The sequence below is a fragment of the Macrobrachium nipponense genome, chromosome 23, assembly GCF_015104395.2.
Source record: "Macrobrachium nipponense isolate FS-2020 chromosome 23, ASM1510439v2, whole genome shotgun sequence".
In the NCBI taxonomy this organism is placed as follows: domain Eukaryota; kingdom Metazoa; phylum Arthropoda; class Malacostraca; order Decapoda; family Palaemonidae; genus Macrobrachium; species Macrobrachium nipponense.
The window spans coordinates 27,771,095-27,795,504 of record NC_061090.1 but is presented as its reverse complement, the minus strand read 5'-3'; the positions used below and the strand labels follow the sequence as shown (position 1 = coordinate 27,795,504).

The 24,410-nt window shown below is 39.8% G+C and overlaps 1 protein-coding gene across 1 annotated transcript in view; it reads left to right on the top strand.

Annotated features, from left to right (window-relative positions):
• The first annotated feature begins 4,443 nt into the window (after positions 1-4,443).
• LOC135199663 (proline-rich protein 36-like) overlaps positions 4,444-24,410 on the top strand; it is a 35,675-nt gene continuing 15,708 nt past the window's right edge. Inside the window, 1 exon segment of the mRNA XM_064227823.1 lies at positions 4,444-4,553. The gene's annotated coding sequence lies outside the window, so the exon portion shown is untranslated.

Below are 24,410 nucleotides of genomic sequence, written 5' to 3'. Positions count from 1 at the left end.
AAACTTCAGTTACATTTGTTTTGTATTCCACATGAATTCTTTTGGTATACCCTAATTACCATATAGATGTAAACAATATTATTGTTACTATATACCTACTCCAATAGCCTGGCCGCGCTAGGTGGTGTTGACGCACAAATATAAAACAGCATGGGACGCTCACCTTGCGGCGCAATATTGCCCCGCCCACCGTCAACTTGTCGTTATACTCCACAAAGGTTGCTGAAGAAACAAGAGCCCGTGCTGGCATAAAGCACAGAGTTTAATCTAGCGATAAGAAAGGGTTTTAACTATTGCACAAGATTTCAAATTCTTGTATGAGAGTGTTTTTGTTTTTAATTTATTTTCTATATCAAATATCTTAATTTCCTATATGGGAGTTTTGTCATCAGTTATTAATATAGTTTAGATTTAGTTTTTTCCTTCGTCTTGGCTAATTCTCTTTAAATATATTTGATTCTCCACATTCAATGTCAGATCTGCATCGAAACTGTCACCTCACCTGCCGCAACAAGTTAAATTGACGTCCAAAAATCAACAGACTAAGACAGTTTTCAATGTTGGTATGTTTAGGGTGTTGGTATGTTTCGGGGAAGCGGCCGGGTGGGGGGAGGGGAGGAGGGACAGGTGGGGGGAGGGGGGCGGCAGCTTGCCTGGTTCCTCAAAATCCATTCGTCGGACCGGATTTCGTAAAAAAAAATTACAAGATCTACCTGTCGGTAAATTACTAATGGCGGTGTTGAATTATATATTCTACACTACTACTATACTACTACTACTACTACTACTACTACTACATTATATTTTTTTTTTTGCCATTATGACGGCGAGAAGAAAAAATACATATAAGAAATTCATACACTGGTTCAAATAGGTGAGTGCCGCTTCGTGCGTGCACAGAGGTCTGAATATAATTTCTCTTTATAAAAGAGAGAGAGAGAGAGAGAGAGAGAGAGAGAGAGAGAGAGAGAGCACAACACACGCGGCTTCGGTCCCATGTATCTTAATTATCCAGCTGCAATGTTGAAAACCAATAAATATCTTTACCATTTACTGCTCGTTATGAAGAAAGATTTTAGGTCCAAATATGAAGAATGTGTGAGTTGGAAGAATATTAAAATATTCAATTCTTTAATGACTTTTGTCTATACAGTGGATATCTGATTAGTATCTCTGTCCATTTATCTGTCTACCAATCTTCCTGACGCAGAGGCCGACGGGACTGGCAACTTGTTGTCCCCCCATCTGGCCCAGACATAGAGGGACATGGAAAGCGAGGGGAGGTTAGCCCTTCCCCCCCCCACCCCCCCAAAAAAAGGCATACTTATAGCTAGATTTTTTGTGTGTGTGTGTAGAAATGCAACAATAGGATGCAAGAGGGGGGGGGGGGGGGAGAGATTCCATAAGTAGTAGGTGACGGAAAGAAACATTCACAGAGAATGAGAACCTTGTGTAGAACACTTCCGTAGCATTAGCGGTTATACGTACTTATACATATATAATGGCGACTACTGGGCAATTTTCTCTACATTGGGGTTTATCCAAGAAGTTACAGTGAGACAGCAACCCTTTTCTTGATGTTTTTGGGGGGCGCCACCCAAAAAACCTTAAGTATCACATATACGTACATTATAATGCGGCGCTCTCTGTTCCTCTTCCCCTACTCAAATGCAATCATCTTCAGTCTACTAACGATCAGGTATAAGAACACTAGGTGCTATATACATTAAATATTAACTTCAAAATGGAGTATCTCTCTAGTTAAAGACAGCACATGTTATTTGAGCACGTCATCTTGTTACTGACTTTATATATTATTTTAAAACATGCCATTCATTGATAAAAATAATTGGTTAAAGTACACCTCTGGAACTTAGTTATAAATTACGCGGTAATTTATATTAATTAGATATTTTCCTGAGGCCTATTTCGTGTTTACTACCTACAGCAATGAGTTCGTGAACATGGAGAAAGCTGCCCAGCGCGTATTTCCTGTTCATGACTCAAATTCTATTGCTAGTATTCTCCATTTTTTATAAACATTTTTGCAATAAATGACACCATTCAGGACAGCTTAATAATAATAATAATAATAATAATAATAATAATAATAATAATAATAATAATTGAAGGGGTTTATCATCTCAACCACAACTTAAGACATGAGAACAAAAATTAGACCTATGTAAGAGGGTTTTATAAAAGTGTGTGTGTGTGTAAATGGATGGGTAGAGGAGTATGGTGCGTGTGGAAAGGATGGATGTCACTCGTGAACATCACACACACACACACACAAACGCAGAGAGAGAGAGAGAGAGAGAGAGAGAACACTTTAAGTGGAACGCCGGTATTCGTGACGTCATCACACCACGCCCCCCGAAACTTTGTTCGATACGGTCGACCAGCCGCCCCAAAAAGGCCCTCTCTGTCCGTTGTGGTAGGTACTCCACGTCCTCTTTTGTACGTGGCGTCTGTCTGTCCGTTAGCCAGTCTACATTATGCTGTCGGTAGGGCTACGATGCTGAGGGACGATAGGCCTAGAGGTCTATCCGCTACGCTTGCATATCAGATAATCAAGGAATAATATGGACGAAACCGTCACTGACAGCTTGATCCGAGCTTCAGGAAGCAATTAATTTGCGAGAAGGGGGACCAGATGTTCACGCGGTCGCATTTGGGGCTTAGAAAACCCCCCACTCGCGACAAATGCCGTATCCCATGACCCCCTCTTCTCTCTCTCTATCTCCCCCCCAACTCCCTCTGCCTCTTTCTTTTAACTCGCTGAGTTTCCAACTAGTGTTATTTTCATACTTCGTTGTATTATCAACCAATATCTATACACAATCGCAAAGTAAACATGATAATAGTGGAACACAATCTTTTTTCCGCCAACCGACATTATCATAACCCTTAACCCCCAACAACTGGCCCCTCCATCCATTCCCCCCCCCCCCTCGACATCGAAACTTTAAAGCCAGTGTGACTGACATTGTGGGAAAAAGGTGCCATGTTATGTTTTGACGAGCTTTTATAGTTTCAAATAACGTCTCACCTCTGAAATAATAAGCTTTTAGAATGGCGGCGATATCGACGAAAGGCATATACTTTCTTCTTCTTCTTCTTTTGGTATTCTCGCCGTGTACAAATTCTCTTATGACTTTTTGTCAAAGCGATTCACCTAGCAGCCAACATTCCCGCTTTAGTACTCATGTCTACTTTATGAAAAGGAGATTCGCCTCCTTAGCAGCACGTAACTCATATGGCCCGATCAATAAACTGCAGTTTCAGCTTCAGACATGTACGAACATGACAATTTAAATGAACGTTTGCTGTTGAAAAAGTATATATAAAGTTGCGAAAACTTTTGTGGAAGTACTGCTGTTGGTAGCCCTGATAACGCAACGGCCTGGTCATGCTACTAGCCTCACACCAGGCTCTGGGAGATCGCAAAGTAATCTTCGGAGCTCGATTGACGATGTACGTTTTGTCCGTACGCCTACTATTTACCGAGTAGGTCAATGGATAATGAAAAATGAAAGGGCCACCCTTAAATAGCGCCTAACTAGATTCACGACGAAAGTAGAATGAGGGGCCCTTCAACGGTAACAGTAAACATAATCGTACGTCTGGTGCGGTCACTGGGCTAGCAACTGTCACTTCCCAAATCTACACATCTCTAACAATGTGGCGATCTGCGTGATTTCTTTTACAGATATAAGGACTCTTTATTATATTTGCCACTACATACGTTCATTAGTCCACGAGAGATGGAGGGCATTTTACATGTAAACAACACTTCAGCCTAGTCCGTACTTGCCAAAGTCACAGAAGCCCAGATAACGGGGGTGGGAGGACTTGGTGGTGACGGGGCGAACAGACCCCGACGGTGATCACGGACGGGAACGACAAAGTTTGTTGTTCCCTTTTCACCCTGACATGCATTTCTCCCGGAAACTTGAAGTAATAATGACATGTGGCCTCTCTTAAAAACGGGATTAGATCTTCGATGTCTTGATTACCGTGTGTGTAAAGTTAAATGCTCTTTGGTACCTCAACTATTTTCCTCCTCCAGAGCAACACGGAATTATCGTCAGTGATTTCACTGTTCGAAGGGGGAATGCTCATTAGAAATTAGATTAAACATCTTTTCATTTCATATCAACACTCGGAATTTAATAAAAGTATTCCGATGTTTATGTTAACATCAGAAATGTAAAATTCACAACGAATGTGAAATTCGGAAACTGATATCGTTAAGAGTTACCGACATTTATGACATGTCGTTATTTCTGACGACATTCAGAATACGACCGTTTATCCTGCATAACGCAAAATTCTCGGCCATGATATAAATCCTAATTTGAACACGAGATAACTTTTGTTCCCAGAGAAAACAATATAAAATGGTGTAATTTTCATTAACACTATGTGGCAACACAACCAAACGCGGGAGTTCATGACGTCACTTCTAGTCAGTGTGTTTGTGACTCTTGTGACGTTAACACCCTGTCGGATTACGCTCTCACTCTACCTTGACTATACAATTTTGTCAGGTAAGAATATTTCCATTTATGTGGTTTTTTCGTCATTTAAGTCAACCGTGCTTGCTTGCATGCTCACTACAATCTTTAGTTAATCGCGTATAAATAAAATATGTCGAATTGCTGCATACACCCACTCGAGAGCTGACAAAAGAAAATGGCGGACAAACTGCTGGGTCTCGGAGACTTTCCATTGATTTTTTTTTTATTCATTTATTGTCGTTTTTCTATGGAAGCTATGTAGAGTAGTTACAGTATGTGGAGAATGTGTTTACGTTTTGTTGTCCAGTTAAAGTATAGATTGTCATTAAAAGTAAACGTAACGTTTGTTGATATAACTTTGCATGTACAATGTAACCTAATTTCTCTGACTGTACATTGACGGTGAGTATAGACAACATTTTTATATGTTTATTCTAATGTTTATTAAGACATGTAAACCACACAAACATTTTAAGAGTTTATTATAACTGAATTCCATGTTGTTTAACGAAACCTCACGCTCCGTGGAAGAAGGGCACGCAGCGCTATGAAGGGGAGGTGGTGGAACTTACTTTTTTTTTCGTTCTCGTTTAAACCCATCGATTTTATATCGCTTTTGCTTTCACGTTTCAACAAAGAAAATGCCGTTGGGGCGTAGATTCACGGCGGAAACGCCTGCAATCATGACTTAATTAGGTTATTAATACATCAATTCTGTATGCGGGAATGATCAGCTGGCCTGGCTTACCCGTTAGAGTTTCTCCCTCCCTTCACTCATTCCCCCCTTCCCCACTCCCCATTGCCTACGCGGTCGGTCCTTTCCCCCGGCCAAGGGAGGTTTCTTCTCCCACGTTCGTCTCTCTCTTTCTCTCTTCCCTCCCGGCCCTTCCCCCTGTCAATTACTCACCCCCAATTCTTCCGTCCCTCCTTTCCTCAGGCCCCCATCTCTCTCTCTCTCTCTCTCTCTCACACACACAGCGAGCACGTTGGTTGTCGAGGTATCAGGAGAATGTTTTAGTACCACTATCTTTTTTCTGTATAAATATTACAGGATATTAAAACTTATATGACAGCGAGTTCCCCGTTCCCTCTCAGGGGTAAAGTAGCACGTTGCTTTGTTTTGGCGTCCGTGCGTTTGTTCGTTTCTCTCCTCCTCATTCTTCCTCGTTGAAAACTAGGAGTGAGACAGGCTACGGCTAGACCCAACCTTCCCTCAAACCCCCGCGACTCTCTCTCTCTCTGTTGTCGACTTTTGAGATCGTGGTGTGGTGTGGCCAGCCGCCTCTCTCTCTCTCTCTGGCCACCTCCTCCTCCTCTCACGCGTTCTACTACGTTCATGTATAGCTGTTGGTAGCAATGTCTTGTGCTTATGCATTCGGAATGGGTTACTTTTCTTTCTAATGGATGACTGCTTTATCGTGGTGGTAAAGTATGAGAATGGGTAATTTCTCGAAATATAAGTGTTTCCTAATTATATATGGAATTCGTTATAGTTTGAATGAATCGAAGATGCTTAGGCCTATATTAGGCCTAAACACCTAATAACACAAGTGGGTGACTCGAAAAGTTTGTGTATGGGGGAAGGGGTCGGAATTTTATGGGGTGGGTAGGGGAGGAGTTGGTTGGTAGGTGGTAACATCTACCATATCAAGCTACTAACATTTCAGCCCCGAGTACGAGCGACCCCCAACTCATTGGGACGAGTCACAAGAGGGATGATTCCCCCCCAGTCAACAGCTCCACCATCTTTCATTAGAATTGGGTGACGGGACGGAGACTCAACCATACTGCCAGGAATAGCTGTAATTTAATGTTGGTATGGGATGACCTCTCTGAGATATCTTTGAAAAGTTTTCGTTAGTGAAATCATTATTATGAAGCAGTGCAGTGTCTCATTACTTACATTGTTTTTATATGGCAGAATTGTCAATTTATAACAAGTAAATGGCTTAATGTGATATAGGCATAGTGAAGTTCGTGTCAGTGGCGCTCTAGAATATTTGTAGCCACATGGTAAGTTAGTTAATTTTTCGTAAGGCTCCAAGACATTTTCTTCTTCCTCCATGCCATACTTCCTGCTGCTAAGGAACCTAGGTCCTACCAAATCTCTGTAACCATAGGTTGTCATAGCAGCTGATCATGGCCTAATGTTTCTCTGCTTATAGTGTTCTTTTGGATGCTTCTCCATCTTAGTATTTCTCCTTTACTACAGATAAGCCTCATAATCTGCACGTTGCTTAGCTTATTGAAATTGCCTTGTAGTGAAGACTTGCAACTTTAATACTGCATGCTTCCTTAGGATGTGGACCCGGTATTTTCGTAACTTCATTGTCATAAATAGGTTAGATATGTAGCCCTAGTGTGGTTTGTTTTCCCTTCACAGGATTTTGCATCTTTTTAGTTTCACGTGGAAACTGACATGATATTTTCTCTCTCTCTCTGTTTACAGCATGACAGTCATATCTAGCCATAGTACTGTATAGTCAGTAGTGGATAACAGTAGTACTCTGTTGTAGTCCACAGACGATACTTGATAACAGTAGTGCTCAGTAGTAAATACTGGATAACAGCAGTACTCTATACTCAATGCTAGATAATAGTAATACTCAGTAGTCAATACTGGATAACAGCAGTACTCTATAGTCAATGCTGGATAACACTAGTACTCAGTAGTCAATACTGGATAACAGTAGTACTCAGTAGTCAATACTGGATAACAGTAGTAACAGGAGTTCTCTATAGTCAATAATAGATAACAGTTGTAATCTATAATCAATGTTGGATAACAGTAGTGCTCTATAGTCAGTACTAGATAACAATGGTAATCAATAGTCAATACTAGATAGTATTAGCACGCTATAGTCAATACCAGATAATAGTAGCACTCTAAAGACAGTACTGGATAACACTGGATTACAGTAGCACTTTAGTCAGTACTGGTTAACAGAAACGAAACGGTTGAACACAAAGTTTGCCAAACTAGAAATCTTACAAAACTAACTCCACTGCCTAGTGTTTTTATGAAGAAACTGTCACTGTCGTTTACCCTAATGTTCGATATGAGAGAGAGAGAGAGAGAGAGAGAATTGAGGTACCGGTACTGTGGCTTACTTCGGAACATCCCACCAAAGGTACTGGTAGGTTGGATACACGGCCATTGCCACTACGTTATGCAAATTGAGTTGACGGAACGTTTTATTGTAGTAGCTGTCTGTACATCTGTTCTGTTCTCTTCAATCACAATCAGCTGTGGCATGCCATATGGGTGATTTTGTTTTCAACGTTTTTATATGGAGATTGTTTTATAATTTTGTAGTAGCTACTGCCTTTATCTAACGAGGTAGCTCATTATAAAATAAAATATGCGTCTGTTACTTAATAGTTCATAGGATAAAAAAAAGTTTCTTATAATTGCATCTTTGCATTATACCTGGTATCCCATCTTTAATGGTCTTGGCGTTTGGAACTACGTATTTAAAACTCTAAAGCCAAAATAATTCTTGATTAGTAGCCTACATAACTGTGCACCTGCTATTTTTGGCCCTTGAGCTGACTTGACTAGATAGTACCTGCTATTCTTGGCTCCTGACAAGGAATACTATTCCTGGTGTCGTCACTTATTCTTGTTCATTGATCTTTTGTAAGGGTAACATTATTGGTTTGTCTCTATTTTGTAAAGTACATGTTTTATGGTAAAAAAAAAAAGTCATTCTTGGGCTATGGCTTTGTTTTGCCAAATTCGTATTGTCCCTATTTTTCCAGGACCTTGCAGGATAATTCCTACCATTGGTACTTGATTTAATTGTTTTTTATTTTATGTTCTTGGACGTATGTTTTAAGTCTTATTGGCTTTTTGTACACACTTTTATGTTTTCTTACTGCAAAATGGTTACACGTTCGGCCTCCCAGACTTCATTGGTGGTCGACTGTCGTGGGTCGATGGGAGATACTCTTTTCAAAATTCATACCATCAAAACAGAGGCTGTCGATGAGGCAATCTTACCCCACTGGGCTAAACCATCGTAACATCATAATCTAATGAGCTCGGGTTCTTTTTATTTTTAAACTGCAGAATTTAAATGTAAGAATGGCTAAACATTAATGCAGTCTAATCTTGAGAACTAGAAGAATCTCCTTTGTAATTAATACACGACGTTACCCAAATAACAGGCTATTAAATACCGAGTTCCAAGACCTTGTACAGCTACTTTAGGCAGACCGCATGACCTTGGCATACTGCTCTGTAAGGAATGCATGACAGTATCTGTGAAAGCATGCCATTGTCCGGTTTTAATTATATGCTACCTTATATGGCTTCTCCCTGGTCATCCTCGGTGCCTTGGTGGGTTAGGGTTTATACTACTGTGTCCTTGTATGTAGGCTCACTGTAACTTAACACGCCAAGTGATATTTTGACGTGGTGTACAAAGGTTAGTGTTGTCCTAGATGTCAGGTTAATATATATATATATATATATATATATATATATATATATATATATATTATACACATACATTTACACACACTTATATATTATTGTATAATAAGGATTGACTATATACTACTGTATAGTTGTATATTGTACAGTATCACTTTTCTCATACACCCGGTATAAACTTGTATATTGTACAGTATGACTTTTCTCATACACCCAGTACAAACTTAAGAGGCTTTCTCGTGCCCTGTACTTAAGATTGACTGATTTTCACCAGAAATAGCTTCTAGTATAAACCTACTAGAGTTTTTCGAGTTGTTCATAATTGGCCTTGTGCACATTCTACAAGTTTTTCCCCCAATGTCTTGGCTTGTCTTGCTGTATTTCTTTTAAGTGATTCCGTATTCTGGTCGTTCACTTTGTGTAAGAACGATGATTCCGTATTCTGATCGTTCACTTTTTGTAAGAACGATAACCAGTGTTACTGCTTTTTGTAGGTCAGCTTCTGCTAGAATTTAGAATTGTGTGAAATTTTCAAGGTCATTTCCTAGTATTTTGTGTTACTTGCCATACTTGCATTATACCAGCTGCTTTATGTACTATATAATATTTATTTGTGGATGTATGTAGTTACCATAACAGTAGTATTGCTGATATTTTCATTGTCTATGTCGCTCAGTGTACCCTGCTTATCGTTCTGACAGAGGATGTCAGTTGTATGTGAATTCATTCCCCATAATTGCACGCAGTGCATAGTATTTAAATGACGGTGGCAGTGTGAAATGGATATAATATCCCCTTAGTTTCATGTGATATGTTACGTCTGATAATTTTTACAAAGAATTTCCACTAATTGTTTTCACCCTTTTATGATAGTACCTTCAATTATTGTTTAATTTGAGGTTGTCAGTAAAATACCTCAAATATGTGTATTTTGAAGTAGAGCGTTTTCCTTTTGTATAATTCCTTGGCCATCGTCTTGTTTACTTGTGACACCGGAATTGTTTCATAACTATGGTATCCTCTTTGGTAGTCCTTGAATAGTATACAGTATATGCTTCTTGACCCGGCAGTTTGTGTGTAGCCCAACTAATACTTCTCTAGCTATAACTGCCCTCACTCTTCTTTCACCCATCTTACCTATCAGCTAAAAAAAAGTTATCCTTATTTCTTATGTTGTCTCACTTGCTGTTTTGTATATGGTTATTTGTGTGCTTATATTTCATTCAAACTTTATATTATATATAAAGTTGATATAATTTATACTCACAGTTATCCATGGATTCACGGTAGTACTGTCCAATGTTTTGGTTAAGCAGATTAGGCTAACAATCTATTAGGCGCCTTCATCTTGTATGAACTGTTTATAGGCCCACCAAGTTTTGAGTAGTAAGCCTTGTAGTGTGTGTTCATGAGTAGTAAGATCCCTCAAATACGAAAACGACTTACGTGATCAAAGAAAGGCAGCTCAGTGCATCGTTAACTTCATTCTATACCCACTGGCGTGCTAATCGCCTAACTGTTCGTCCGGTAAAACGTAAACAGTCGTGTCTAGAACTTGGTATATTTCTTTTTGGTCGTAACTTAATGGTAATAACGCGACTCAGAGATGGCATAAGTTGTGTTTTATACGTAGCCATGCGACGACATCATCTCGTATTGTATAAAACTCAAATAACTGATGTAGGTTTAGTGTCATCGCGATTAGATGGGGACCTGCTGCCCCCCCCCCCCCCCCCCAAAAAAAAAAAGTACGGATTTAATATTAGTATTTCTTTGGCAACAAAAAATATTTCTTTGCAACAAAACTGTTCCAGTTCCAAGTAGTAGTAGTAGTAATAATAACATAATAATAAAACCGTACTCTACATCAGAAGAGATCAATTTGTAGTATTCTTTTTTGGTCAAATTTCCGTTTTTAGGAAAATCACAAAGTTCTGAGAACGTTCGTGTGGCCAATATATGATTTCATTTTATTGTGACAGGTGCTAACCAATTTTAATCTCGTATAAGGTGAATAGTCCAAAGTCAAATGAAGTTGTATATTTGTTTTTAAGAAAATAGGTTTTTATAGACTGCTGGGTCAGTATATTTTAGTTCGCTTGCGATATACCGTTACTATGCCTCATGGGAATGTTAAGGTGGGGGGGGGGGGCGTCAAAGACAAATAGATTTCTGTTAAACCTCAGAGGAAAAAAACTAATGACAGTCGAGTCATATCACCATACGACTATACTGAGTTAATCCTCTTGCTTCAAGAAAGAACACTGAGAGATTTAGATTATATAAAATATAAGAAAAGACAAAAGACATCTTTCTTCAAACCGCCCAGACACGTGGGAGTGATTGGGCCATAAGAAGTTTTAAGCTTGACGGATTGGCGCGAACCTGCTGTGCTACCTACCCACCCTCGCACGCACAGCTGATCGAAACTTTGCGTTGGGAAGGGGGGATTGGGAGTTGCCTTTTTACCCCAAGGTTGGAACTGGGTGTGCTTTTGGAAAGTTTAACCAACATATTATGCACTTGTCAATTGTAGGTGTACAATACCCCCGGGATGCAAGTTATTTGCAAGGTGTAGTGAATTCCATTATTAAACGGTATTTGTGGCTTAATGTTTGTCAGTTTAAAGGTTATGCGTGTGTCACAAACATATACATTCTCTCTCTCTCTCTCTCTCTCAATAGATATAGTAGATATATATATATATATAATATCAATAAATTAACTATATATATATAGATATATAATATATATATATATATAATTATTAGATATATTCTGCCCAAGACTTCCTCACCGCAAGAAAGAAAAGAAAAAGAAAATAGCAGGAAATACCAGCAGACCCTCTTTTCTCCTTTGGTTTGTTGACAGACCCATTAATTGAAAGATAATATCGCCTTTTGGGTGGGAATGTTGACTTAGACCCCCGCCGGGAACTCTTTCCCCCCCCCCCCCCCCCCCCACCTTTCTGCATTTAATTTCGGTTCCCTGCTGTGTGTGAGGTGAACGGTGTTGATCCCCCTCCCCCTTCCCACTACATTGCATGACCTACTCAGTTTTCCAGGTCTCGTGGTCTTCGTTATCCTCAGAATGTATACCTTGATGTGTGACATTTCATGTGTCTCGTCTTGGTTCGTGGCTGGGGGTTGGGTGCATTTTACTTGGCACATTATGTTGAACATGACTACCAAACCAAGAGTGTTGACCTTTATAATTAATCATTTGGCGCTGGGAAATGTGTCTCATTAGAACTAAACACTCTCTCTCTCTCTCTCTCTCTAGCACAAACAAGGAGCAATTTTTAACAGGACCTGGCTCCGAGGATTCAGTTCCAAAGTCACATCCTGACCTCATCGCTTTCACAACCAAAACAAATATGGGGAGAATCGATACGGGAGGACCTCGATGAGGTAATCCCCAGCCTTGAAGGAGTGGGACCCTTATACCTGTAACCCCCCCCCACCCCCCCCCACCCCCCCGCCCACAAACACCCACCCCGCCCTGTCTCTCTTGATAAAATATCAATGACATTTCACTTGCCAAACTGTTGATTCTCGTAACGCCCCCAACCCCTCTTCCGTGTTGTACATTTGAGTACAGCATACTTGCGCAAAAAGAAAAAAAAAGTGTGAGGCAATATCCGATCTGATCATTTTTTTCTTTACTCTTTTCATTTTTGTGCAGCCCAGCCGGAACTCATTTGCATATGACCTTGTTTTCGTGCTAAGGTTGTGCAGAAGGCAAGCACAAAAAGAAGAAAATTTTTTTTTTTTTTCCCTATAAGAATGCCCGCTCACGATGGTTTGTGTATATGTGGGTACGTGTAGAGTGTAGACTATATACTCATTATATATGATATACGTGTATGTGTTGAGTAGATATATACAATATATAAATTTCATAATGGGATAAATCATATTTGTACAGTCGAAGGTACTTTCTTTTGTGTGTGTGTGTGTTATGTTGAAATCCATTCATTGCTATACCCTAATAGAAAATGCACGAGAGAGAGAGAGAGAGAGAGAGAGAGAGAGAGAGAGAGAGAGAGAGAGAGAGAGAGAGAGAGAGAGAGCCGAAATAACTATTGTTATGATTTGAGACATTATTAGCAGCCATGTATTTGCAAATGAATTATCATCATTGCAGTCAACCTGAAAATTTCGGGGTCAACAACAATGACATTACCGATATAATACTAAGAATATCCTTGCCGTATGCAAAGTTCACGCGATGCAATTTATACGAAGCAAAGCGAAGCCTTCTATTTATATGCCCCACTAAATTTCTGCCGAATCTTTGTCGCGTGTTTCCTTCTCTTTTATGACGTCCTGTTGCATCGGTGGCCTGTGCAAATCCTTTTCAAGCTCTCTCTCTCTCTCTCTCTCTCTCTCTCTCTCTCTCTCGCTCCCTCCCCCCCTCCTTTTCCAACCCCGCCGTGAATTAAATTGCATTTTCAACCGCAGCAGTGATTAATTGCATTTCGATTTAACATTTGCGAGATGTAAGTACCTCTTAATCTCTCCCGCTGGTCCATGACCGCCTCCCCCATTCTGTAAACCATAAACACCCTTATTTTAATTAATGTAGGACTTTCTCTCTCTCTCTCTAAAAATAGACTCAAATAGAAGCGACATAAAGCTTAGCATTTGGGTACAAGCTTCATGATTATGGACTTTACAATAACAAGCATTTGTTTTGCCGTCAGTTCCTACAGTACGAAAGGCAAATCCAGACTTTCCCTTATTGATATTCGTGTTATGTTTATTATTCTGTCGGCCCGTTTTGTGCATACAGAAGTAGTAAGCATTAAAGGATCAAGCTTGAGGAAAAATTTTGAATGATTTCACGGTGAAAATGGCCATTTTTAATTTGTGACTAGTTTGAAAGTTTATGGTTCCATTTGAATGTTGCCATATGATTTCTAATAGGCATTTTTTTTGGGGGGGGGGGGCGGTTTGTTCAATCCTGGGTCATTCCAGTTTCCTGGATCATTCAGGCAAGTGGCCCTGTTGTGACAGATTTTTGGTGGGGTTGGGGAAGGAGGGGTGTGAGGATGAGTTTACCTTCCCGTCATCATATTGCTTTTCAGTTCCCGTCGGATTATTGTGACACTTTTGCTTTGGGATTTATTGCTTGCCCGAAGCAGTGGCCTTTTTCTACAGCTGAGCATAGTCCTGGCCTTCCTTCCTGTATAGTGTGAGCCCATGGGGTGATATACCGTTACTCTGCGTCGTTCGAATGATTGATTTAGTTGTATTTTATAATGAAAAAAAGACGGTACATTTTCATGTACTCTTGAGAAGAGTTATTAGCTGCGTTTCCAAATTCCTCATTATGTTGTTTTAACTCAGGGGGGAGGGGGTTGAACATAACGCTTCTCTTTCTCTCCCAAGTTCCCGTGAATCTCTCTCGAGGTACGCTAAGGGTGGCCGCATGTGAGAAGAGAGAGAGAGAGAGAGAGAGAGAGAGAGAGAGAGGCTCACTCACACAATACAGAAGGGAGCAAAGCCAAGACAGGCTTGGGAAGAGAGTGCGCACTGTGTTAGACCTGCTTGGGACGAGAGATCCGATAACTCCCCCCCAGGCCCCCCCTCCCCCATTTCCCTTGGCGAAGCCTACTTTCACCAGTTTGGTCGAAAATCTTGTTTTTGAAAGTGCAAATACAGGCTCTAAATGATTAAAGAGATGAATACACTTTTTTTTTTCTCCGTCTCTCGATTTCAGCGGATATAATATATGGTACCAAAGAACATCCCGTGGCGTGCAAAACTACAGAAGGTGGTGTCGTTTAATTTGTCATGAAGTTTGGCTACCTACCTACCTACCTAGCGTCTGAGGACGGCGTGCTTTCTCCTGCTGGAGGAGGAGGGGAAGTTTTTGTTGTTCGCGTTCCCGTAGAAGTTTTATGACAACTCCGGCCAAGGAATTGGTTTCCGATTCCGGTGGATGTCTCTTCGTTTCATGTGCATTTCGATATTACCACCTTTTGATTGGGTCTCTCTCTCTCTCATCGGAGAGGGAGGGTCTCTGTTGTGGATGGATTTTGACTAGAGAAAATGTTACGTTCTTCCCCCTAGAGAGATTCACCTCTTGAAGAATAGGAGCTTCAGAGGATGGGAGTCTAAGAGTTTAATTCTGACATGTTTTTAATATTCTGTATTAGCTGACGTTCACAGCAACAGGAGATAAATGAGAAAGAAAGGCGTTTATTATTGGTGTTATTAAACCTGGCGGTTCGAGGTTCATATTGTACCTAATGAGTGTCATGTAAACCCTCGACCCTCCTCCCCCTCCCCTCCCATGCCATGACTAGTAAGGTGTAATTATGATCCCAGGTGTGATGATACTCGGTGGTTGTTTTCACCCTCCCCTACCCCGCCGGACCACATCCCCTCCCAACATCCACCCCCCCCCACACACACACACATGGAGGGAGCGAATAGCGACTGGGAACATTTTCCAGCAAGCTGGCAGGCTTAGGCGATAGGCCTCCGTGCACAACGTTAGGGAAGGGGGAGAGAATTAATTCTCTCTCTCTCTCTCTATGGCAGGAGTTTGGATTTGTTAATCGAACGTAGTTGAAATATGGTTATGATATATGCTGACTTTACCGACGCCCTAGGAACTAACGATGTTTTTTTTTTTTTTTTTTTTTTTTTTTTTTTTTGTGGGGGGAGGGGGGGGGGGGGAGAAAACCTCTTCACGATTTTCTATTTTCTTCAACTTCACAAACTCACTCACTCTCTCCACAGCTACTTTCTCTCCTTCCCTTGACTGATATTAATTTTTCTGTATTAAGAACTGATAAAGTGTAGCTACCTCTACCAGAAAGAAGCGCCCCACTGATTTATGTGACCCTTGTGAGGTAAGGGGGTTACTGAATTAGATCAGCAAAGTGGTTAAGTTCAGATAACTTGACTTAATATACAGTAGGGGGAGAGGGCAATAATAACATGGAAGAATGAGATGAAATGTAAGGAAGCAGGAAGGAAAAATTCATCTTCCTTCACAAAGCAACTGTTAAATCAATATCTCCCTGTATGGGACTTGTACCCAGAAAGTGTTTTCTTGTGTTCTCTTCAAACTGTCGAGTTTTATTGAATCGACGCCAAAACTCTCCTCTGTTCGTGTTTCCCTTCCTCCTAACCTCTTTCTGTACTGGAAAGCAACTCCCAGAGACTGATTCAGTGTTTGGGTAGCCTACCTAAGAAATGCCTTGTCGAGTAGTCTTAAATTTTGTTTAGGCATTCTGCACATTACTACATGTTCCCAGCTCACAGATAGAAGGGTGTGGAAGTAAACAATGCTTATGGTTGGTAAGTGGCATTCTCTGTTCCAAGATTTGAATCTTTCGATGTACTTAAGTTTAAGGGAGTGGGGGGGAGAGAGTCAATGCAGGTAAATTCGTATTGTGAATTTTTTTTTAAATAGAGGGAAATGTCTACGCTTCGGTTAATTTAATTTTGGGAGTGGGATGACTGTCGTTGCATTAGGTATGAAAATAAAAGTCAACTCTAAATCATGACGTATTAAAATCTCTCTCTCTCTCTCTCTCTCTCTCTCTCTCTCTCTCTCTCTCTCTCTCTCTCTCTCTCTCTCTCTCTCTCTCTCTCTCTCTCTCAGGCAAATGTTGATATACCTCATAGGTATGTGAACAAAGAAACTTCGAATTTTTACTTAGGAAATATTCATTTGGTGATATTGTTGCTGTGGATACTGTTCCAGTTTGGAAGTGGGCGATGCACAGATAAGGCAACTGGAATACTGGAAAATTTATTAAAAGTTAATAGAAGCTTATGGAAAGTTGGTGTTTAGTGTTGTTTATGTCAGTTGTTAAGACGAGAAGGATTACGAACATTAATGAAAGTGGAAAAGATATGAAGTGTCTCGAGGAATTTCGTACAGGAAATTGTGACGGTGGAAATATAAATATATTGAAAATAGAAAGAGCAGAAACGCTTCATACTATTTCAAGTTGAAGGGCAAAGTGAAATAATTACTACTCGAAAAGTGTGAAAACGCTCATGGGAAAGTGGTTGAAAGGCAAATGAAATTATTACTAAAAAAGTATTGAAACCATAAATGATAATGTGTCAAAAGGAAAAACGCTCCATGGTAAAGTAGTTGAAAGGCAAGTGAAATCATTACTAAAGAAGTATTCAATCCCTTAATGATAATGTTTCCAAAGGAAAAGGGAAAATGGATAACAAGCAGTGATTGCTTGATGGCAACGTGGATGAAGAGGAAGTTAAATAATTTCAAAGTGTTAAAGCTCCTCATGATAACGTGGATGAAGGCCAAGGGAAACAATTACTGTTTTTTTAAAAGGATTCATTATGTATCTGAAAAATTAAGTGATAAGGCAATGTAGCCTAAGTGAATAAAAAGCTATAAATATTTGTGCAATAATTAGTGCATCATAACCAAAAAAAAATACAACAGTCAAAGAAAAGGCACATAAAGAAAACCAAGTTTGTATAAAATGTGAATTAAAAAAAAAACAAATGCGGTTATAGTACGCATGGGAATAAGTGGAACGTGAAAATTAGGAAATATGCTTACCATTACATGTTGAAAAGGAGGGAGAAAAAGTGTAGTGACGAATAGGTTTAAAGCTGATAAATCAAGAGAATTTATTGTGTAGTACACGTATGAAGTATAACGAATGAGAATAATGACGTGGAATACTGGAAGAGGCAACCGTGCTAGTGTCAAAAAAGAAAAAAAATCCACAAAGGAAAGGATTTAATGTAAAGGAAAATAAAATGTTAATCACGCGTATCAGATAGACGTTAATTTTGATTACAGTTGAAAGTGTAAAAACTAGTGCTTGCTCATGTTGTGCAGTGTCGGAAAGTGTACCAGCAAAAGCAGTTATTCAATAATTATTGGGAGATTTGTCCTTCTCGTTTGAGCAGGAGTCAGAAAAGTACTTTAAAAACGAGATAATGAAACGAAAACCATAAATTTAAACCCACATTGCATAAGATCTTTAAAGTATATGTCAAGAGTGGACTATAATACAAATACATTCGTAAACTAGTAAAATGTGTTTTACCAAATGAATAAAAACGGATTGGTGGCCAACGTGCCTTTATTCAAGGCAGGGGGCTTTGACCTTTGGTCCATCCAACTCTTTTGTCCTGGGCTTGGGTGGTTCATTCTAACAGAAATCTCTTGGGTATATTTAGAAACACAGGGATGCACTAGGTACATAGGGTATAGTTCAAGAATTTTATACTCGTTCACATCAGTGGCCATTTCATTCAAAACAGTTTGCGCTTTCGTCATCCCAAATGAGTTCTTTTGATCGGTAAAAGGTGAAAGTGCTTGGATAATGTGATTATATAACATACTGTTCAAGACGAGGCGAGAGGAAGCATTTTGAACAGATAGGCTAGATTTCATCATCACAGCTTTTGATGTCGTTCCTGTTAATATTATTGTTGAAAAACAAACAGTTGACCGGCGCGCGTTTTAGCCAAATCCTTGTAAAAGTATAGCTCGCGGAAGCTTCGCATTGCATAGCATAGCATACATTTATAGTTTTAGGAGAGATATGCTTGTTCTACATGCATTGCATGATAGGGGGTATCGTGCAGGTGCTTGACATGTGGATTGCACTTCATACGGAGAAGTTTGAAAAAACCATTTATTTATATTTTTGCGCATAGATTGCATTCATGTAGTGAACACTGGGAGGCAGGCATTTGCCAGTGAATTATAATTGCAGTATCCAACATATATTTACATATTTAGTTTCGTAAACGTTTGAAGTTTGCTTGACATTGAATGGCGTTCAAAGAACGACTGTAAATTACCATCATCATGATGTCCGTACCTTACCCACGTCCAATCCCTTTCCGTTCTCGTCTTTCCTGGGAAAAAAAGGGTCGTGGTTCGTATCAAGGTCCAAAGAAAGGACCTTGGTTCGTATTAAGGACCAGTTTTTATTCCCTTTTTTTTTTTTTTCATATCTTCTCGCCTATATGTTACTATTTCGTCCTTTTGCTGTGTGCGGCTTATGTTTAAAGATCTGTTGCTGATTATTGTTGGTTCATCTTGTACGTTGGTATAAATTTCTCGTAATATTGATGACCGTTTGACTCTCTCTCTCTCTCTCTCTCTCTCTCTCTCACACACACACACACACACACACCTACGACGACATTCCTGTCGTCTCTCTTACCTGGACACACGATGTTTCAATTCACCTCGCAAAAAAAAAAAAAAGTATCCCTATTTGCCATTTTTTTTAATCTATTTCTATTTTTTTCTTTTAAGGGGAGAGATGACGGCTAGTTTTTTCTTTAATCCTGGCTTTCAGGGAACTGTAGTTTTTTTTACGGATGCATATTTATATATTTTTTCCTCCTTTTTTTTAAGGTTTTTGTTTTCGAGAGTACTAGCCTCTTCCCTCCCCCCTTTTTGGAACTGCATGTATTGTTACGTCCTCTTCATTTGCATCTCTATCCTGTCAACATAATGCATTACTAATTTTTTTTCTTTGCTAATTATCTCGGGTATTTCCTCTTCCGCTTTTTTTTCTTAAACTCTCCTCCCCTCCCCTTTTCCCATAGGCCATCCAAACACATCCTCCATTATTTTGCGCTAAATGCCTTTTCCCTTACGTTTCTTTCCAATTCCACTTTTTTTGTTTTTTTAATTACCCCCTATTAACTCTCCCCTCATACTCTCTCTCACTCACTCCCTTTCGTCGCTCTGACCGTCCCGAACATTCAATGGGGTGAGGGGGGGAGAGATGAGTGAGACGGTTCACAGGAAAAAAAAATCCTCCATTGTTACGGGGCTTTCCAGGCATGAGAGAGAGAGAGAGAGAGAGAGAGAGAGAGAGAGAGAGAGAGAGAGAGAGAGAGAGAGAGAGAGGCATTGTATCTGCATTTCGACACTCTCTTCATCTATTTCATTTTGAGCTATCTTGGCATACATTTTAACCATTATGTACAAAGGGTATCCACCACCTTTACATGACAATCAGAATCTGTAGGTCGTTGTCAGTCTTTATTGCAGGAAGGTAAACATCCTTCAATTTTCAGATTGAAGAAACCAGCTGCTTTTCAACTCGTAACGAAATGCTCGGTTGTAGAAATAGTAATGCACTATTCGCTATTTTCCATGTTATTCATAGATGCGCATTGGCATCTGCATTGGTCTCTTATAAATAAGTAGCCATTTGCATTGAGCCTTTATATAAATAATAGATAAGTAAATATCAAAATATCTAGTACGTGTACAAAGTTGTCATATTCAAAGGTGAAAGCTAACGCCGTGACTATTCCCTGCCGACTGGTTCTAACCTACCTATCTATATCTTCCTTGCTTGTTTGTATGGTGTTTTTAAGTTGCATGGAACCAGTGGTTATTCAGCAACGGGACCAACGACTTTACGTGACTTCCGAACCACGTCGAGAGTGAACTTCAATCACCAGAAATACACATCTCTAACACCTCAATGGAATGCCCGAGAATCGAACTCGCGGCCACGTACATTGCTGTGTGCATCTTGCGGTCGTAAAGGGCCCCTTGGATTATTTCGTGAAGCGCCCCTGGGGGTTGAAAACGGGACGGCGAGGGAGAGACCACGAGAGACGAAGGTCAAGAGCGAACCGGAACAGCCACGGACGGACGGGCTCTCTCTCTCTCTCTCTCTCGCCTCAGGAGAGCTGGAGAAAATTTCCGCTAGTCATCATAATCGGCGTTGTTGATACGCACCGGAACGTTCCAGGGTCTTTTACCTCTGCTGTTGCTGTTGCGTTCAGGAAGAAGAAGAAGGAGGAGGAGGAGGAGGAATGATTGTTGGGGATATTTTACTTACATAGGAACGGGCTGCATGGCTAGGATCAGAAGCAGGTTATGGTAACAGTGAATATTAAGGTGGGAGGTTATATTTTATATATATTATATATATATAATATTATAATTATATATATATATATATATATATATATATATATATATATATATATAAAGATAAGCTTGAGCATTATTTCCTTCTCTCTTTCCATCTGTTGTGACATTTATGTATACCTACCTACCTTGGAGGGATTTTGACACCTTGCAATAAGGAGGGATTTTTTTCTATTCACGTGTTTGGGTTCATGTTACACCAAGTGTCAAAAACAAAGCTTCACGAGTCAAGAAGGTAGAAAGTTGAAGAAAGAATATATATACAAATTCGCTGCTGGAATTGCCGACAAATAAGTCTCTATTCGCACATAAGAAACTTCATGTCACCTTGCTTGTCTTCTGTCCCCTTAGTCGACGCAAGTGAATCTTTGACCCTGGCTGAAGTGATACAGTAGATGTTTATGTTGTTTGAAAAAATATTATTTTTTTTCGTGAGTGGGTTTTTTTTTTTTTGTTTCTTTGTTTTGAGGGGGTGGACCAATGAACAGGGAGGATCATTTTTTCCCCCAAGCTTTATTTTCATCAGAAATCCTAACACAAAAGAAATGTATTAATGGTAAAAAAAAAAAAAGCTATAGTAGTGTTCAATATTGTTCCTTTATTGTTGGTTCTTTCCTTTAACATTATACTCGACACTCATAAATGGCAATAAACATGGCTAGTCACAGCCACAAGAATTTTTTCTTTTTTTGGTGTAGCTCTAGTGATTTTTTGAGGATTACTACTTCTCGCCCCCGCAACGCCTTTTCTGAGGGAAAAGAAGAAGGGGGAGTAGCGAGTCTTGGTGCCAAAGAATTATTGATGTGATGACGTAGGCTGGGAAAGTCCATAGCCGCCTCATCTGTTCGTCCAGTTCATTGGTCTTTTTTGTTTTTGTGGGGAGGGGGTTTAAAGGGGGCTTTAAACAACTGAAGTTGGTGTTTAGACCAGATCTTTTTTCCTTTCTCTTTATCTTTTGTTTAAAAAAAATAGAGGTTTTGGAGGTGGAAGAGTGACGTTTAATTTTTGGTGTAAATATGTAACCCACAATCTCCATATGATGATTTATAAGCCGAGGATTTACGTTGAAATTGACTTTCGAACTGGATGGTCTAAATTGTGAGTTGATTACGAAGATTTAAATAGCTTAGCTTGTGCATTTGCCTAAAAATTATGTGTTTTACAGACAGAGTAGGAAATGTTTATTTTGTAGTAATTTTGACTCGTGAATGAGAGCAAACTGACACGTTTCACTATGATATTCCTCGTCGTTAACCAGCTACAATACTGCCTGTATGTACGTAGTGTGAGGATTAATTGTCTATGCAGTTGTTGTTATTTGAGATTTAAGCTGGCTTTATGCCAGCTAGGGCGTTTGTTCATAGAACAGCCTATGCTTGAGGTTAAGAAAATTGATTATTTTTATCAGGGTTTCTTAAATAATCATCATTATTCATTTAAGAATGTGTACAGACCAACATAAGAAAGGTCTTTCGTGTCGATGGTATTCCTGTTGAATATGGAAAGCTAACATAGAGAGGTCCTTCGTCTCAGTGGCATTGCTGTTGAATATGGAAAGCTAATTGAAGTTATTCATGAAGGCAAGTTAATGTTGATGGAGTCTTGTCATGCGAATTGTTTATTTGGCGTAAATAGTAGTGGGGTGCCACAAGGGAATGTTTAAGACCTTGGATGTTTGCCCTTCTCATAGAATTTATACGAAGTAGTGTCTGGAGGAGGCATAAATGATTCATATTAGAGTAACAATAACAAATTCAGAATACACTGATTGTGGTGTTTTTAGAGTAACGATAACAAGCCCCGAATACGCAAATGATGGTGTTTTCAGAGTAACATTAACGTTAGATTTCAGAATACACATGGTGTGATTTGATTAACAAAGCACCACTAGACTTTGAAGTCTGGTGAATAGAATGCATCAAATAACAGGTTCACTCGCATAGGAATTTAGTAAGACTGTAAAAGTATTTTACATTTAGTCCATATGCAGGAGAGCTAGTGAAGGGCATGTGGAGATTACCGAGATTATTATTACTATTCACAAGATGAACCCTATTCATATGGAACAAGGCCACGGGGACCACTGACTTGAAATTCAAGCTTCCAAAGAATATGGTGTTTATTAAGAAGGAGTAAGAGGAGGTGGTAGAGGGAAATATAGAAAGAAGAGAAAAAATAATATAGATAAAAACGCATTAAAATGCAAGGAGAATATTAGATAAAAACGTATTAAAATGCAAGGAGAATATTATCTGGGTAGAAATGCTTGCATCGTCGCATGGAATAATGCAGTTCCAACTGCACGAGTCATGGACAAGTCTTTCAAAGAGGCCCTCTTGGTGATGATGATGATTCATTAAATGGCCGTCATCCCGAATTATTTTTAGGAGGGTCCCCTTTCGGGCTACCAGGCGGTTTCCCTTTTGACTGTCAGATGAAAGGTTCTCATTTTCTTGTATAATTTCGGCGTAACTGACCAGCTGTTTTTGTGGTGAGTGGACGATAGACGGTTCATATTATATTATCAATCCGACTTTATTTTGAGAAAGGCCTTGTCATGGACCTTATTTTTGGGAACAATTAAGACAATATAAATATATGTAGTTGTTCGAGTGATGACTTTATTTTGAGAAAGGCCTTGTCTTGGACCTTTTTTTGGGGAACAATTATGCCACAATGTAAACGAATGTAGTTGTTCAAGAGTTAACTGATTTACATGTGTATTTTTTTATTGTCCTTTCAGAGGCTTCAGCCCTTTATAGCTGTCTTAGTGATGGCTTCCTGTCAGGTTGAATAAAAATTTCTTGAAGGTTGTCTTTGTGGGGTTTTCAGGGCTGCACGAAACTTGTATGTTGTAGAGTTGAGCATTAATATTTGTCATTCTTGGGAAGAGTAACCTTTACTGGATAAAGATGATTTACTGCATGTTTGAGTGAGTTTTTTCTCGTATTTACACACACACACACACACACCTTATAATATTAATATATATTGCATAATTTACAATGAGAGAGAGAGAGAGAGAGAGAGAGAGAGAGAGAGAGAGAGAGAGAGAGAGATATGCCACCACTTCGTGAGGTGCTGAGCAGCGAGAAGGTAGAGTTCATTCTATGGACTTGACTTTGTTGAGGCGGGGGAGGGGGTTAGAAGCTGGGGGGTGGGGGGAGCCGGGTGTGATGTTTCATGAGCAAGTCGCCGACGCGTAACTGGAGGTCAGAGTCATTTAGAGAAAGTCACGGAATGAAATTTCTCCCGGCGCTGCTGCCTGAGAGAGGTGTATAGTGTAGTATACTGCCTGCTGCTGCTTCTCCATTTTGTTGCTGTGATTTCCGATGTGGACTGACTTTGAGATGGGACTTTTCCTTCTTTTTAAATTGGGGGGGGGGGGGGGGGGGGGGGGGGGGGGGGGGGGGGGGGGGGGTGGTGGTGTGTTAGGACTGCCTTGGGTGTGTTTTAATTATCTTTTAGCCCGGGCTTTTCGTTTTATATTCTCTCGTATATATACCATTATATTATGTCAG